This window comes from Sapajus apella, unplaced genomic scaffold (assembly GCF_009761245.1).
Source record: "Sapajus apella isolate SASKATOON/1434 unplaced genomic scaffold, GSC_monkey_1.0 scaffold27, whole genome shotgun sequence".
Taxonomy (NCBI): Eukaryota; Metazoa; Chordata; class Mammalia; order Primates; family Cebidae; genus Sapajus; species Sapajus apella.
Genome location: NW_022436967.1, coordinates 932,422 through 947,100, shown reverse-complemented (window position 1 = coordinate 947,100; position 14,679 = coordinate 932,422). Strand labels below are relative to the sequence as shown.

Genomic DNA, 14,679 nt, shown 5'->3' with positions numbered 1-14,679 from the left:
AGGGAAAGGAAAGGAAAGGAAAGGAAAGGAAAGGAAAGGAAAGGAAAGGAAAGGAAAGGAAAGGAAAGGAAAGAAGGAAAGGAAAAGAAAGGAAAGGAAGGGGAGGGGAGAGGAGGGGAGGGGAGGGGAGCGGAGGAGAGCGGAGGGGAGCGGAGGGGAGAAGAAAGGAGAGGAAGCAAGGTTTTGCTCTCTGACATTTCATACACACCCTAGGGTGTTCCTCTTTCTCCATCATTCACTGGCATATGGGACAAGTCTCTCTGCCCCCATTTGGTCACAAGAACAGTCTCATTTCAGTATTTTTCAAAGCCACACCCAATAATACAAAATCTCTGAATCCTGTCCTATTTGAAGCTTCTCCCTTCCCCTGTGTCTGGCTGGAAGTCTGAAGTGCAGGAGTGATTAGCCACCCCTCTCTTCCCTGCTCCACTTTTTCCCCTCGCTCCCTGACTACTCTTTCATGGCTCCCAGGTCAGACCCAGGTAGTGAGAGAAGATTAGGCAAAAATGGCTCAGTTGTATGTGGTTGGTAGAGTTACTATCATGGCTTCTTTGCTGACAGTGTCTCTCAATGGCATTTCTGCAGATTCCTAGAAACTCTTCTATTGAGGATTCCTCTACTGCAGGTCAACGTGAAAAAGGCCGCTCCTCCAGCTGGCTGCTTAGTTCTAATCTGGGCTTCTGGGTCCCTCTGCTCTGCTCTCCCTGTCCTTTCAGGCAGTCCTTTTGGGTGGAATCCTTCGCAAGCTGACCCACAGTCAGCTTGAATTCCTTTTGGTGGGATTCAAGTCTAAATACTAGCAAGGATACGCATTTGCCTACAGTTGGAGCAAGTGCAGCTCACTGTCACGGTTTACTCTCAAAGTCATTTTTCTTCCTTTGTCACCAGCAAGGCAAGGCTCCTGCCACAGCCTCTCCCATTAGACCAAGAGTAACTCAAGTATCACATCTGCATACATCAAGAGCTTGACCAAAACGTTATTTCAGGACGTTAGCCTGATTCTTCCTTGAAGGCTTCTCACTTAGAGTGGGGTAGAAAGTACTTACTTCTCCCCCATCCCCGTGACAGAGAAAATATTCCCCATAGAAATGTCTTTCTGGAAGGCTTTCAACCCTGCCCTTTTAAGGATGCCTGTGAATGACTGATAACTGGTACAGTCAGGCCTAATTTAGGATCACCCCCTTTGCAAGTCTAGCTCCATGATTTAGAATGTCTTGTTCTCCAAATTTGGGCCTCTGGAGACAACAGAAAATAATTTTGTTGAACATCCTTTGGCTTACCTAAAATGCTTCAATAATTCAGAGGTTCAGAAAATTTATCTGTCAGTCTTGTAAACCCCTGAAGAATTCAAGTCGGGGCTACATCTCTATTCTAGACTGTGAGAGAACAGGTAAGTGTCCAGCATAGATTGAGGTGATCATCTCTAAGATCCTTTTAGCTCTTAGGATTTACTGATCCACAGGCTGACTCTGTATCAGAGGAGCCAAGAGATCCCCTAGTCTATAAAAACAAACAAAAGGAAGAAGATCAACAAAAAACCAGAATGTGATGCAACTTAACAAACATCTCCACATATCCTACTTTGCTGTTACGTATTTGATCTCTTCTCATTTTGTTTGAGTTGGCAAATCATGATAGCACCGCGCTTGCTGTTTCAATTCTAAAATCAGATCTCTAGAGGGATAAAAGGAGAATTCTGAGTTCAGAAGTATCAAGTATTAAGATAATCAGAAGAGACTTAGAAAATAGTAACAACATTGAAACACTTAAGCTATGTGGAAATATTCAACTCTACTTAAAAATAATTACAATAATGATAATTAAAATAATTTTATTATTTCTTTCCTTTCCTTCAGGGTCTTTCATTTTAATTGCACTTAGGCATTTTCTTTCTCAGGCCAAACACTATTAAACACAGTATCCTCCCTCCCCGCCACAAAACTGTTTTGGTTTGATTTCTCCTCAGTAACTGAAAGAATGTTGTTTAAACTCTAGGTTAGCTTTTTCCTAATCTTCTTGATTCTGAGGTGATCAGCAAATGGACTTTCTACTCTCTCTGAGAAAGCCTAGGTGCAAAACCTATTACTTTTCTGAGTGGGCCTATGAAATACACACACACACACACAGACACACACACACACACACACACACACACACACACCCCATAAGTGTAAAATGTAGATTTGTCACTGGAAAGAGGTCCTGATTCAGACCCCAAGAGAGAGTTCTTGGATCTTGTGCAAGAAAGAATTTGGGGTGATTCCATAAAGTGAAAGCAAGTTTATTAAGAAAGTAAAGGAATAAAATAACTGCTACTCCAGAGGCAGAGTAGCCACAAGGGCTGCTGGTCGCTGATTTTTACGGTTATTTTTTGATTTTATGCTAAACAAGGGGTGGATTATTCATGCTTCTCTTTTTAGACCATGTAGGAAATGTCCTGACATTGCCAAGGCATTTCTAAACTATCATGTTGCTGGTCAGAGTGTAACAGTGAAGACAACCAGAGTTCACTCTCATCGCCACCTTGGTTTTGGTACGTTTTGGCAGGTTTTGGCCAGCTTCTTTCCTGCAACCTGTTTAGCAAGACCTGTATCTTGTGCTGACCTCCTATCTTATTCTGTGACTAAGAATGCCTTATCTATCTGGGAATGCAGCCCAGTGGGTCTTAGCCTTATTTTACCTAGCCCCTATCCAGGATGGATTTGCTCTGGTTTAAATGCTTCTGGCAGATTTTCTAACACTTGCATAAGGAAGATGGAGAAGAAGGTTAACATTTTGCGCCCTACATCAAATAATGTAAAATTTCTCAGATATTCTTGCCTCTAAAACCCCTCTTCAGCTAAACCTCCATGGAAGATTTTTTTTTTCTTTTGACTCTTTACTTTCTTACTGCAATATCTTGACTCTGGGTCCTTTTCTCTTCTCTTCTAGATATTTCTCAGAAATTTCTCATTCTTTCCTTTAATGAGGAGTCAATTCACTACCTTAGCACCTATTGCACATTTTTCATATTTGAACACATTCCAGTCATGTTCAGCAAACAAAAAGAGCCTCAAATAGCTCCTACCTTCCTGAGAATACAATTTAACCAAGACCTTTGGCTGCTAAAACACACTCACCATAGCTTATCCTCCTCATCCCTAAGGTTTATACAGGTAGTCTTCTGAATGAGACGTTCTCCTTCTGTATTAGTCAGTTTCCATGCTGCTGATAAAGACATACCCAAGACTGGGAAGAAAAGGAGGTTTAAGGGACTCACAGTTCCACATGGATAGGGAGCCCTCACAATCATGGCAGAAGGTGAAAAGCATGTCTCACATGGCAGCAGACAAAGAGAAGAGAGTTTATGCAGAAAAATCCCCCTTTGTAAAACCATCAGATCTTGTGAGACTTACTAACAGAAGAAGAGCATGGGAAAGGCCTGCCCCCATGATTCAATTACCTCCCACCTGGTTCATCCTGCAACACATGGGAATTCAAGATAATATTTGGATGTGAACACAGTCAAATCATATCATTCTGTCCCTACCCCCCCCCAAATATCAGGTACTCACATTTCAAAACCAATCATGCCTTCTCAACAGTTCCCCAAAGTCTTAATTCATTTCAGCAATAACTTAAAAGTCCACAGTCTAAAATCTCATCCAAGACAATGAAAGTCCCTTCCACCTATTAGCCTGTAAAATCAAAAGCAAGTTAGTTACTTCCTAGATACAATGAGGGCACAGGCATTGGGTAAATGCAACCACTCCAAATAGGAGAAATTGGCCAAAACAAGGGGCTACAGACCCCATGAAAGTCCAAAATCCAGTGGGGCAGTCACATCTTAAAGCTCCAAAATGATCTTTGACTCCATGTCTCATATGCAGGTCACACTGATGCAAGAGGTGGGCTCCCATGGCCTTGGACAGTGCTGCCTCTGTGGCTTTGCAGGGTATAGATCCCCTTCTGGCTTCTTTCACAGGCTGGCATTGATAGTCTGCGCCTTTACCAGGCACACAGTGCAAGCTAGCAATGGATCTACCATTCTGGGGTCTGGAGGATGGTGGCACTCTTCTCACAGCTCCACTAGGCAGTGCCCCAATAGGGTCTCTGTATGGGGCCTCTGAACCCACATTTCCCTTCTGTGCTGCTCTAGCAGAGCTTCTGCATGAGGGCCTGCCCCTGCAAAAAACTTCTGCCTGGGCATCCAGGCATTTTCATACATCCTCTGAAATCTAGGCTGAGGTTCCCAAACCTTTATTCTTGACTTCTGTGCACCCACAGGCTCAATGCCACATAGAAGCTACCAAGTCTTGGGGCGTCCACCTTCTGAAGCAACAGCTTGAGCTGTACCTTGGCACCTTTTAGTCATGGGTTGAACAACTGTAGGGAAACTCCACTTTTTAAAACCATTAGATCTTATAAGACTTATTCACCATCACAATAACAGCATGGGAAAGACCTGCCCTCATTATTCAATTACCTCCCACTGGGTCCCTCCCACAACAGGTGGGGACATAGCCAAACCATATCACTTTCCACTGATACATGTAATCTCAATGAAACAATACAAATTTTCTTTATGCTTTGTTTCTCTGTTCTGCCAACTGAAGCTGAGTGAATAATTTGGGATATTATTTTCCTTGGTAGTCACAGTAATCACACTCAACCAGTTGACACAAATACATGAGAAAGCAGTTGTGTAAAGTGAAGAGGACTCTTGGAACTCACACAGCTTTCCTGTGCTCTGTGTTTTGAAATTTCTGAGTCTGCAAGCCCTGAAGACATTGCCCATAGGACACTATTTCTTCCCAGGGTCTGCCCACATTTTTCATGGCTGCAAGAACTACATTCCACAAGATTATTTTTATGTCCAACCATATATCTAGAAACTTGTTTAGATGAAAATAATGACAACAATGACCCAGATGATTATCTTTGAATTTACAGGGCACTTTTGTGAGAACGCCAGGTTCTTCTAAGGCTAGAAGCCTCCCTGTCACTTCTCCTCCCAAAATACCATAATTCAATAAGTAATGATTATACCTATAAATGAAGACTTATTTCAAGAATTTAAATACTTTTTAAAGAGTTAACCATAAATATAGAGTCCTGGCATGTTCTACCAGTACCTCACTCCAGGGATAATAAAATAGGAAGCTGGCAATGAGTTATGGTGCCTATACTCATTGTAAAGTAGTTTACTTTCTGCCTGAGTAAAGCATTAAGACATGCATCAGGTATCATTAGAGTAGTTGTTCAGCAACTGTCAGCCCCCAAATAATAACAGACCACAGTTTCTTCTAAGATGTGCTCCCCACTTTCCACATGGTGGTAACTGCCTTACACCACCTGTTCCATCAGCATTGCATGCCGAGAATGTGAGGGACAGGTCTGCTGCTCACCCGAGGTTAATGATGACCCTGTGGGTTTTCTCTACAGTTTACACATTCTAATGTTTTCCTGCTGTGTATGATCACCTGGCAACTTTTACAGGGAAAGAAAGAAGTGCACTGCAGGTCAAGATTACCCATAGACTTCCTCACTGATTCTGAAAGTGTGTGGGTGTGGGTGTGGAAGTGTGTGTGTGTGTGTGTGTGTGTGTGTGTGTGTGTGTGTAATCAACAACATTGCTGCAGTACCTTTCACATTGGAAAAGGAGGAACCAAAACAAGAAAACAACTTGAATCAAAATCATCTCTCCAAGTGTATTATTGATCCATAGAAGGAATGTTCTTTGGGGCTGCAAAATGGTGTTCATGAGGGCTATGTGCATACTGCGTAGGACAGATATTTCTGCTCTATATATTTAAATTGATGTTTTGCAAAATAAACACACACAAGCACACAGCAAGAACATTAATCGACATTCCTTAAATGCTGCCTTTACTAAGGAAAGAATGGGTCTTCATGTGGCTAAGAGACCATAATTTTGGCTTACCAAAGGTAGTCTTTACGTTGAGAAAATGTAAACCCTCTGAAGATTAATAGTTCTGCATGTATGTCTTCATTCGTTTTACAAGGGCACAACCATGCTGACTCCTGCACTGTAGCAATTTAAGGAGAGCAAGCATCAGCCTCACCTGAGAGATATGAATCATGATACAGTCTTCCCCAGATTGCCCCCATTCATCCAGCCTCCCACAATTTCTCAGTTCACTACAGTAATACACATTTCCTCCAGACACTTCTGAGAGTTGAGGCTGGACATCTCAGTAAATATGAAAGAGCCTCTTGCCCAATAAGTTAGCTAATTTAGGTTAGTACATTAAAATTCCCTGAAATGATATGTGGAGTTTCTTGGAACATTTTATTCCTTAGGCAAATGTGATCCAAAATAAAATTGCATTTCCCCAAAATGCATCTGTTCCAAGGTTCAGGCCCATCCACAGAAAAATAGAGCTACCTCTCTTTGGCTTACCCTGCCTGGATCCCTAATGAGGCTCTGCTAATCTCCAATTCCTATAAGCGGCTCATTTCTTACTACCTCTTGGGCTTACAGCTGTGTGGCTTTTGGGATGAGATTTTTTTTTAAAGCTATGTTGAAATGCAATCCATTTGATCAGAGAATAATATCCTGACTTCACCTTTTATCAGTTCCCAGTGATACTTGGGCTGCAGGTGGAATCCTGTGGTTACCTTGTTTAACATTAAAAATAATTTAATTTTCCTGCCAGAAGCTGGTCTTCCTGATCATGTTGCTGCTTAGAAGCCTGGAGAATCATGACTTTTACCTAACTTTTAGTAGTGAGAGATGGCAGATAATCCTAATTAAGAAAGAAACACAGATGGAGAGAAAGACTGCAATGCAGAACAAGAATAACAAGTCTACTGTAGTAGTGATTTCCATAATCCAAAAGAGAAAGGAAAATTGTCAAGGCAGCAGGAATTGCTTTCAAGAGCAGTCTCCACTCCAAGAATAAAGCAGAGATGCAGCTGAACTTACTCAGATCCCCTACTTCATTCTTCAGTACAGTTGAGGATTTCAATTTAATCTAGTGCTGCAAAACCAACAGTTCAGTAGAAAACACCACTGATTCTGAAAGGAAAATCAGTTTACTATTGCATAAACTATATTTAAATTCAGAAAGTCTGAAGACATTTTCCCTAAGGCATTACTTCTGTTCTTTACTTCAAATCATTAGTTAGATCTTCTTTTTGATTATTTAAACTTGATATAGGAAATGTCAGTGCCTGTTGTCCTGTGACTTGCTGTAATTGATAGTCAGTGTGTTGACTTGGGTGTCTAAGACTGTTGTCAAATGATTGAATGCTTATTAACTACAGCCCTGTGCAATGGCAATGGCCATTATCCAGGGTAGCATAACATGAATGCTAAATCTGAATATAGCACAGAGAAAATACAAGATTCTCAATAAGTCAAAACTTATTTGTATGTATGGCTCTCATAACAGACAATAGATCTATGTATGAACAATAAAAAACAAGAAGTAAATCTATCTCTAGAATTATATAAAGAAGTCATGGCTTTAGGGTGAGCTAAACCTAACTCCATGTAAATTCATGAAGAGCCTATATTGCCTTCTGGAAAACCCATATGTTCACAATTTGGTGGTTTATAACAAATACAACTAACTTAATAATTCACAAGTAGAGAAAATTGTGGACATTGATCAAAGAAACATTAAACACCAAGTATTTCTCATTTAACACTAAAAATGTAAAAAAAAATGATCTTTAAAATATAGACTCTAAAGGACTGTTAATGAGTCTAAAGGACTTATCCAGATCAATGTCAAAGGTCCTGTAACCAAATATAGAGAGAAATTTGGGTTCTGTTTTGGCTAGAAAGGGTTAGGGAAAGAATTTCAATTGAGTGACTATTACATATCACACACTGTATACATAGCTCTTTTACTCCTCATGGCAGTGCAGATAATATTGTCTCCATTTTAAAGAAAAATAAATTGGGACTAAGATAGTAGTAATAACATTTACAAGGATTGTTTTTATTACTACTAGAAGTAACCTTTGGAGGAACAATATGTCAGTTACCATACTAAGTCCTTTAACCATATTATCTTACAGGAACCTTTCCAAAAACAGTTGATATTTTTATCCTCAATTTATAGATGCAGAAATTGAGGCTTGCAGAGTTGGAATAATTTGCCCAAGGTTACACAGCAAAAATGATAGGGGCAAGATTAATACCACAGTCAAGAGTTAACAGCTCTTTTAGAATTTATCTATTAGGATTTCTAGTTTTTACCAGAAAACCTCCCACAAACATTAAACCAAACAACAAAAACAAAAACCCAGTCACTTCTGCTAGGCTACAACCACCAACTGGGACCAACATGATATGCTTTACTTGCTATAAATCTGAGAATTTTTCAAGTTCTGGTTATATGAAATGTAATGATCCTCTGTCAATTACCAGTAACAAGTGAAATAATTGAAAGCGTATGGAATTCACTAGGAAAATAAAGGCAATATTTAAAGTATAAAACCTAGACCAGGCCCAGTGGCTCACACCTATAATTGCAACCCTTTGGGAGTTGAGTGCTTGAGGCCAGGAGTTAGAGACCAGCCTGGCTGGCCAACTCAGTAAGATCCTGTCACTACCAAAAACCAAAAACTTAGTCGGGCATGGTGGGAGGCTGAGGTGGGGGAGGAGAGATGGTTTGAGCCCAAGGGTTTGAGTTTGCAGTGAGCTATGATTGTGCCACTGCACTCCAGCCTGGGCAACAGGGTGTGATGAAAAAGAAAGAAAGAGAGAGAGAGAAGAAAGAAAGAAAGAAAGAAAGAGAAGGAAGGAAGGAAGGAAGGAAGGAAAATAGAAGAGAAAAAAGAAAAGAAAAGAAAGAAAAGAAGGAAGCAGGAAGGGAGGGAGGAAAGAAGGGAGGGAGGGAGGAGGGAAGGAAGGAAGAAGAGAGAAAGAGAGAGAGAGGAAGAAAGATAGCAGGAGTATTAAAGTTGTTAGTCCCTGCATTAGTATAGCAAATAAACAACTTCCCTGAACTTCTTACCATAAAATTTCATGGTGAAACCAACATTGCTTTGAGCGCCAATAAATATATTCTTAGCTCATTTGTCCTCATCAGTTAACTTCTATTTTATAAAAGCACAATTAACTATTGACTTTATTATTAAAGATTGTTCTCAATTTCAAAAGTGGGGACCCTTGAAGATTTTGCCAACTGTTATATTTCTTTATTGATTATTGTTGTCTCAGCAAAATTATGAAATGCTGGCCGAGTGTGGTGGCTCACGCCTGTAATTCCAGCACTTTGAGAGGCTGAGATGGGTGGATCACCTGAAGTTAGGAGAGTAGAGACCAGGCTGGCCAACATGGTGAAACCACATCTCTACTAAAAACACAAAAATTAGCCAGGCTTGGTGATGGGTGCCTGTAATCCCAGCTACTCAGGAGGCTGAGGCAGGAGAATCACTTGAACCCAGGAGGTGGAGTTTGCAGTGAGCTGAGATTGTACTATTGCACTCCAGCCTAGGTGACAGGAGGAAAACTTCATCTCAAAAAAAAAAAAAAGAAAAGAAAGAAAATTTTGAAATACCTTAAGATCTATACATTAACAAACAAAAAGCTCCATAAAGAAGTTTGGAAATATTATTGAATTGTCCTAAAGCACCTACAGGATTTCAAAGTAATTTTCCAGACATGTTTTCTACTATAGGTTTTATAGTACCTGGGGCTTTTCTACTTACTGACTGCCTGAGGGGCCCAGGAACTATTACAGGGTGCATATAACAGAGTGTGTCTCTCTCCTTCCCATGCTCCCTTGCAGTCAAGTTGGCCATGTGACTGACAGCAAGCCCTGGAATGCAGCCAGAAGTGATAGAAACCTCTTTCACATCATACTCCTAAAATATTCCCAGAAATGTTCCAAACCCACTCTCTTTAGTCTGTGCATTTGGAAGTGAAAGTGTTAGAAAGGGTAAAGTCACTTAATGGAAAGGGCCCAGATCTACCCCCTTGGAGCCAAGCTGTCCAGCTAGAAATTCTGCATTAGTATTTGTGGGTTAGTATTAACCTTCATTGAGCTAAGCCATAGAAAATTGTTTGAATTGCAGTCAGTCTGATTTTACAGTGATCTTGGATCCAGAATATTATTTAGATATTACTAATATCTACATCATAAAGGCTCTGTGAGGACAGAATAAGATAATGAACTCAAATGTAAAGTAACTCCTTCTTTACATGTGTTTGAGTCTGCAGTAATGAACTATAAGTTATGTGTTTTATGATGTATGCCTCTATAAATAAATACTCATGCAATTACATACACACACACACAAACATATATATATATATATGCTTATAAACACACACCTTACTCAGTCCATACATTCCACCACTGTGAATGTATAGAAAGTGAGCAGTCTTTAGGATGGCCATTTGGTGGTTACCAGACATAGAAAAAGAAGGCAATAAAATATGAATTTTAGGACAGTCTTTTGGTGATTATGCCAGATTCCTACCAGCATCTTTCCTCGTCTGATCAATGGAATGGAAGATTCAATCATGCAGACTCATAAAATGGCAAGCCCACAGACTGAATGAACTCAATATAGCTCTTTGTATCGAAAGCCCAGGGCTATGGAATTCAGGTTTCTATCCCAATGTGATACCCTCTCCACATTATTATAAAGCAAAGTGAGCTTTTCCTAAGAGAGAAAACTATTGTGACTACCTCTGAGACTTTTAGAAGCCCCTCTATATGCAACTGAATTAGATAGCCAAAGAATTCTTCCTAACAGTGGTTATTTCTTCATCAGGTAGTAAAAAATGAGAATCACAATTTTAGAAAAAATCCCAATACTTTTTCACTAGAAGTTAGAGGAATCAGAATGACTAGCATGGGTGAAATCAGTTATACCTATAGATTTTCAGAAGTAAAAATATGTCTTTTGGATTTGCTTTTTTGTGAGGGGGGTTAAATAAACGTATCCTGGGACTTAAAATAAAATAAAAAATGAAAAAGAAAGATGGACAAAGTACACTAGGCAGTTAATTAGCACAAATAAAATACACATTTCCAATAAAGAGAAGAAATATTTAACCAAAAAAATGTCTAAAATTTAGCTTATCTTGAGGCAATCTGGGCAGCTTGGATATTGGGTATATACAAATACCAGGGAAATTTAGGTAATCCTGTCACAGGAACCCTACATTTTTTCACTTTTCTCCACCTCTGTTAAAAAGAAAAGAAAAAAATATTTTTGCTCAGTACAACATTCACCTAATGACACTGTTTACATGTGCAATAGATACTAGTTATTGTGTTGAATGTGGAAATCTATACTATGAGTCATATAGTTCCTATTCAAAAGTCAGGAGGCCCAAGACCCAGAAAGAGTTGATGTTCTTTGTAACATATGACATTATATCACAAAAAATACAAAAAAAAGTTTTATTACATAATTTTCTTGAGTATCAAAATTTTTTTAAATTATTCTATTTTTAGCATACGTTATCTTAGACCAGGCATGGTGGCTCACGCCTGTAATCCCAGCACTTTGGGAGGCTGAGGCAGGAGAATAGTTTGAACTCAGGAGGCAGGGGGTGCAGTAAGGTGAGATCATGCCACTGCACTCCAGCCTGGGTGACAGAGTGAGGCTCCATCTCAAAATTAAAAAAAAGAAATGTTTTCTGAATATACACACTAATAATTTGAAAAATTACTTGAATGTATAGGATGTATTTCCATGTATATAGTTTTCTAGGAATACCATAACAAAATATCAAAAACTGGGTGGCTTACACAGCAGAAATGTATTTTTCCACAGATCTGGAGGCTGGAGGGCTGCGGCCAGGCAGCAGCAGAGTGGCTTCTTCTGTGGTCTCTCTCCTTGGTCACCCCTTGCAGTGTTTTCACATGGCTTTTTCCTGTGCACATGTATCCCTGGCATCTCACTGTACATCCAGATGTCCTTTTTTTGTAAGTATACCAGTTAGATTGGATTTAGGGTCCACCCTAATAGCCCCATTTTAACTAAATCATCTTTGTAAAGGCTCTCTACAAATACAGTCAGTCTGAGTTACTGGAAGTTAGCGTTTTAACATATGAATTTTGAGAGTACAAAATTCAACTCCTAACATTATGTCATGAATTAAATAATATAGGAGAATATAACAGAATAATCATGGACCTTGGAGAAATTGTATTATAAGATTCATGGTTGATCCAGAAGTAGATGCATCCAGTAGTGGTTTTTAATCCAGTAGGGGTCTTTTCCACTGGCTAAGTCATTTAAGAATATATTGAGTGTCTTCTTCAGGCCAGAATACTGTGGCACGCGCTGTACATATCTGCAACAGTCTCTGTCTTTGAGAAGCTCAGAACCCAGTGAACACCGGGGAAAAGACATGAACAATAAAAATTTAATGTAATAATAAATAAGCACAACCATAGAAGAATAGACAGGGCATTAGAAGAGCAAGGAGAACTATCTCATTCTTCCTGGAAATAAGGAAATTTCCACAGTATAAAGGACACTTCAGTGAAATAAGAAGTTGAACAAGAAGAAGAAAAATGAAAAAGAGCATTTCAGAGGGAGGAAGCAATCAGGGTGACGTTTAAAAAGTGGCAAATTCTTCTGTATGCATAGATCAGGATATTAGCTAGAGGATAATGATGATTTGATCAGCAGAAGAAAGGGCCTAGTGACCTCTCTAATGCACTTGGATCTATCTAGTGTAATGCTGCCAAATAGAACATTCTGTAACCAAGGAAATCTATGTCTGAGGTGGGTTAGATGAGGTGGTCGTAGCCTCCCTTAAAGGGGAGCAAACCACTCACCAGTGCACAAATCACACGCTGGGCTCATGGTTAGAAAATCCTGCTGCAAGCAGGTAAAAGAGAAGGGGAGAAAATCCCCAAATTTGTGCAAGCACAGAAGCCCATGATCCCTGTCCTTGGGTTGACCTATGCTCATTTTAACGTTAAAAACACACTCCTGTATGGAGAATTAAATGCTAAGGAGACATGTGATATATGTACTAGCATGGCAGCAGTCGTGCACATGTGTCCAGAAGACCACCTACAACATGTGTAACAACAATGCCCCTTCCCACCCCTTCATGAAAACTGTGTAACACTCCCATAAAGGGAGCTTTCCCAGCATCGGTCGGTGCTGTCTCACTTTTGAGCAGCCTGCTCTGATCAGCTGTCAGGGTGTACTTTTACAGTACACTCCTTTGTAAAGTCCTTTGTACCATTACAGTACACTCCTTTGTCTACTTTTATTTGGACCCACTCAAATTCTTCTGTGTGGTGAAGTTAAGAACCTGAACCGGCCCACCGACCACATGTCTGTGCTGTGCCATATGGTAACCGCTAGCCACATGCGGCTATTGAGTACTCGAAATGTGTCTTGTGCCACAGAGGGACTCTATTTTTTTAAATTTTATTTAAATTGTTTTAAATTTAAATTTATATAATCAACGTGGCTCATGACAACTGTATTTGACAGTGTAGATTTAGAAAGAAGGGTTTTTTAAAAATCTTTTTTCTCCCTCTACATTGTCCACATGCACAATACACTCAAATCAGATACATTTTTCATTACATTACATGTGAGATGTGTAGCAGGATGTTTACGTGGAAATTTGTCTGTGAATAGATGGCAACAAGTATTAGAAACCAAAATGAGTTGCAAAACAAATCACCAAGTGTATTAGTCAGGGTTCTCCAGAAACACAGAACCAGCAGGATGTGGGTGTGGACAGAGTTGGAGCCAGCAAACTGGAGACACAGGAGAGCTGAGGGTGGGGCCCCCATCCAGGAGTCAGCAGACTCAAGATCCAAGAGGAGCTAACGTTTCAGTTTGAGTCTAAAGGGAAGAAAAGGCTGATGTCCCAGTTTCTCACGAAGCGAGGCAGGAGGAATTCTGTCTTACACAGGGGAGGGTCGGTGTTTTTGTTCTATTCACACCTTTCACTGAGTGGATGAACTCATCTATGTTAGGGAGGGCAATCTGCTTTACTCCGTCCATCATTTTCAGTGCCAATCTCATCCCAGAACTCCCTCATGGAAACACCTAGAATGTTTGACCAAATATCTGGGCATCTGTAGCCCAGACAAGTTAACTCATAAAATTAACCATCACATCAAGTAAAAACTAAAAACAGAACTTATTAGAGACTCAAACTTCTCACGTATGTGAAGAATATAACAGTTTAGGTAGCAGTTGTGGAGAGAATTTGTGGGGATTTTAGAGACAGCTACTCATGGGTGAGTCTGCTGTGATAAACAACAGTCCCAAGGGAAAGGATTTGTTCACCTCTCACCTCAGCTCTAATGAGAGAGCTTCAACCAAGAGCTTGGTAGGTGTCCTTGCTATTGGAGTGATGCAGTGGATTGAAATTTGATTCCCACAGGGAAAATTCAAAACGCTATTCTAGGCAGGAGGAGGAAGGAAGGAGGGGCAGCATATTTCAGTTGCCTGACTCCCTACTTTGGTTGACACAAAGCATGCAAGAGTGTTTGCCATAACTAGATTTGGGATACATGTGAACTCCTTTATTACAGGGACACCCACAGGGGCAAGGAGGCCTCAGCACAGTGATGCTTAAAATATTATAGCATTCCCAAAGTCAGAGAAAAGTATTATCACCTGCATCAAGGGAAATGTAGATGAGCACTCCCCAGTGTTGACAGTTCTAAAGAGAACCACAACCACAAGCACCCAAGAAGAAGGCTTTTAATTTCAGCC

The 14,679-nt window shown here is 40.1% G+C and overlaps 1 non-coding gene across 1 annotated transcript; it reads left to right on the top strand.

Moving 5' to 3' along the window:
* The first annotated feature begins 8,161 nt into the window (after window positions 1-8,161).
* Window positions 8,162-8,224, top strand: LOC116560946. Its single transcript, XR_004273223.1, has one exon. It is a non-coding gene; the product is annotated as a U7 small nuclear RNA (small nuclear RNA).
* Window positions 8,225-14,679: the final 6,455 nt, after the last annotated feature.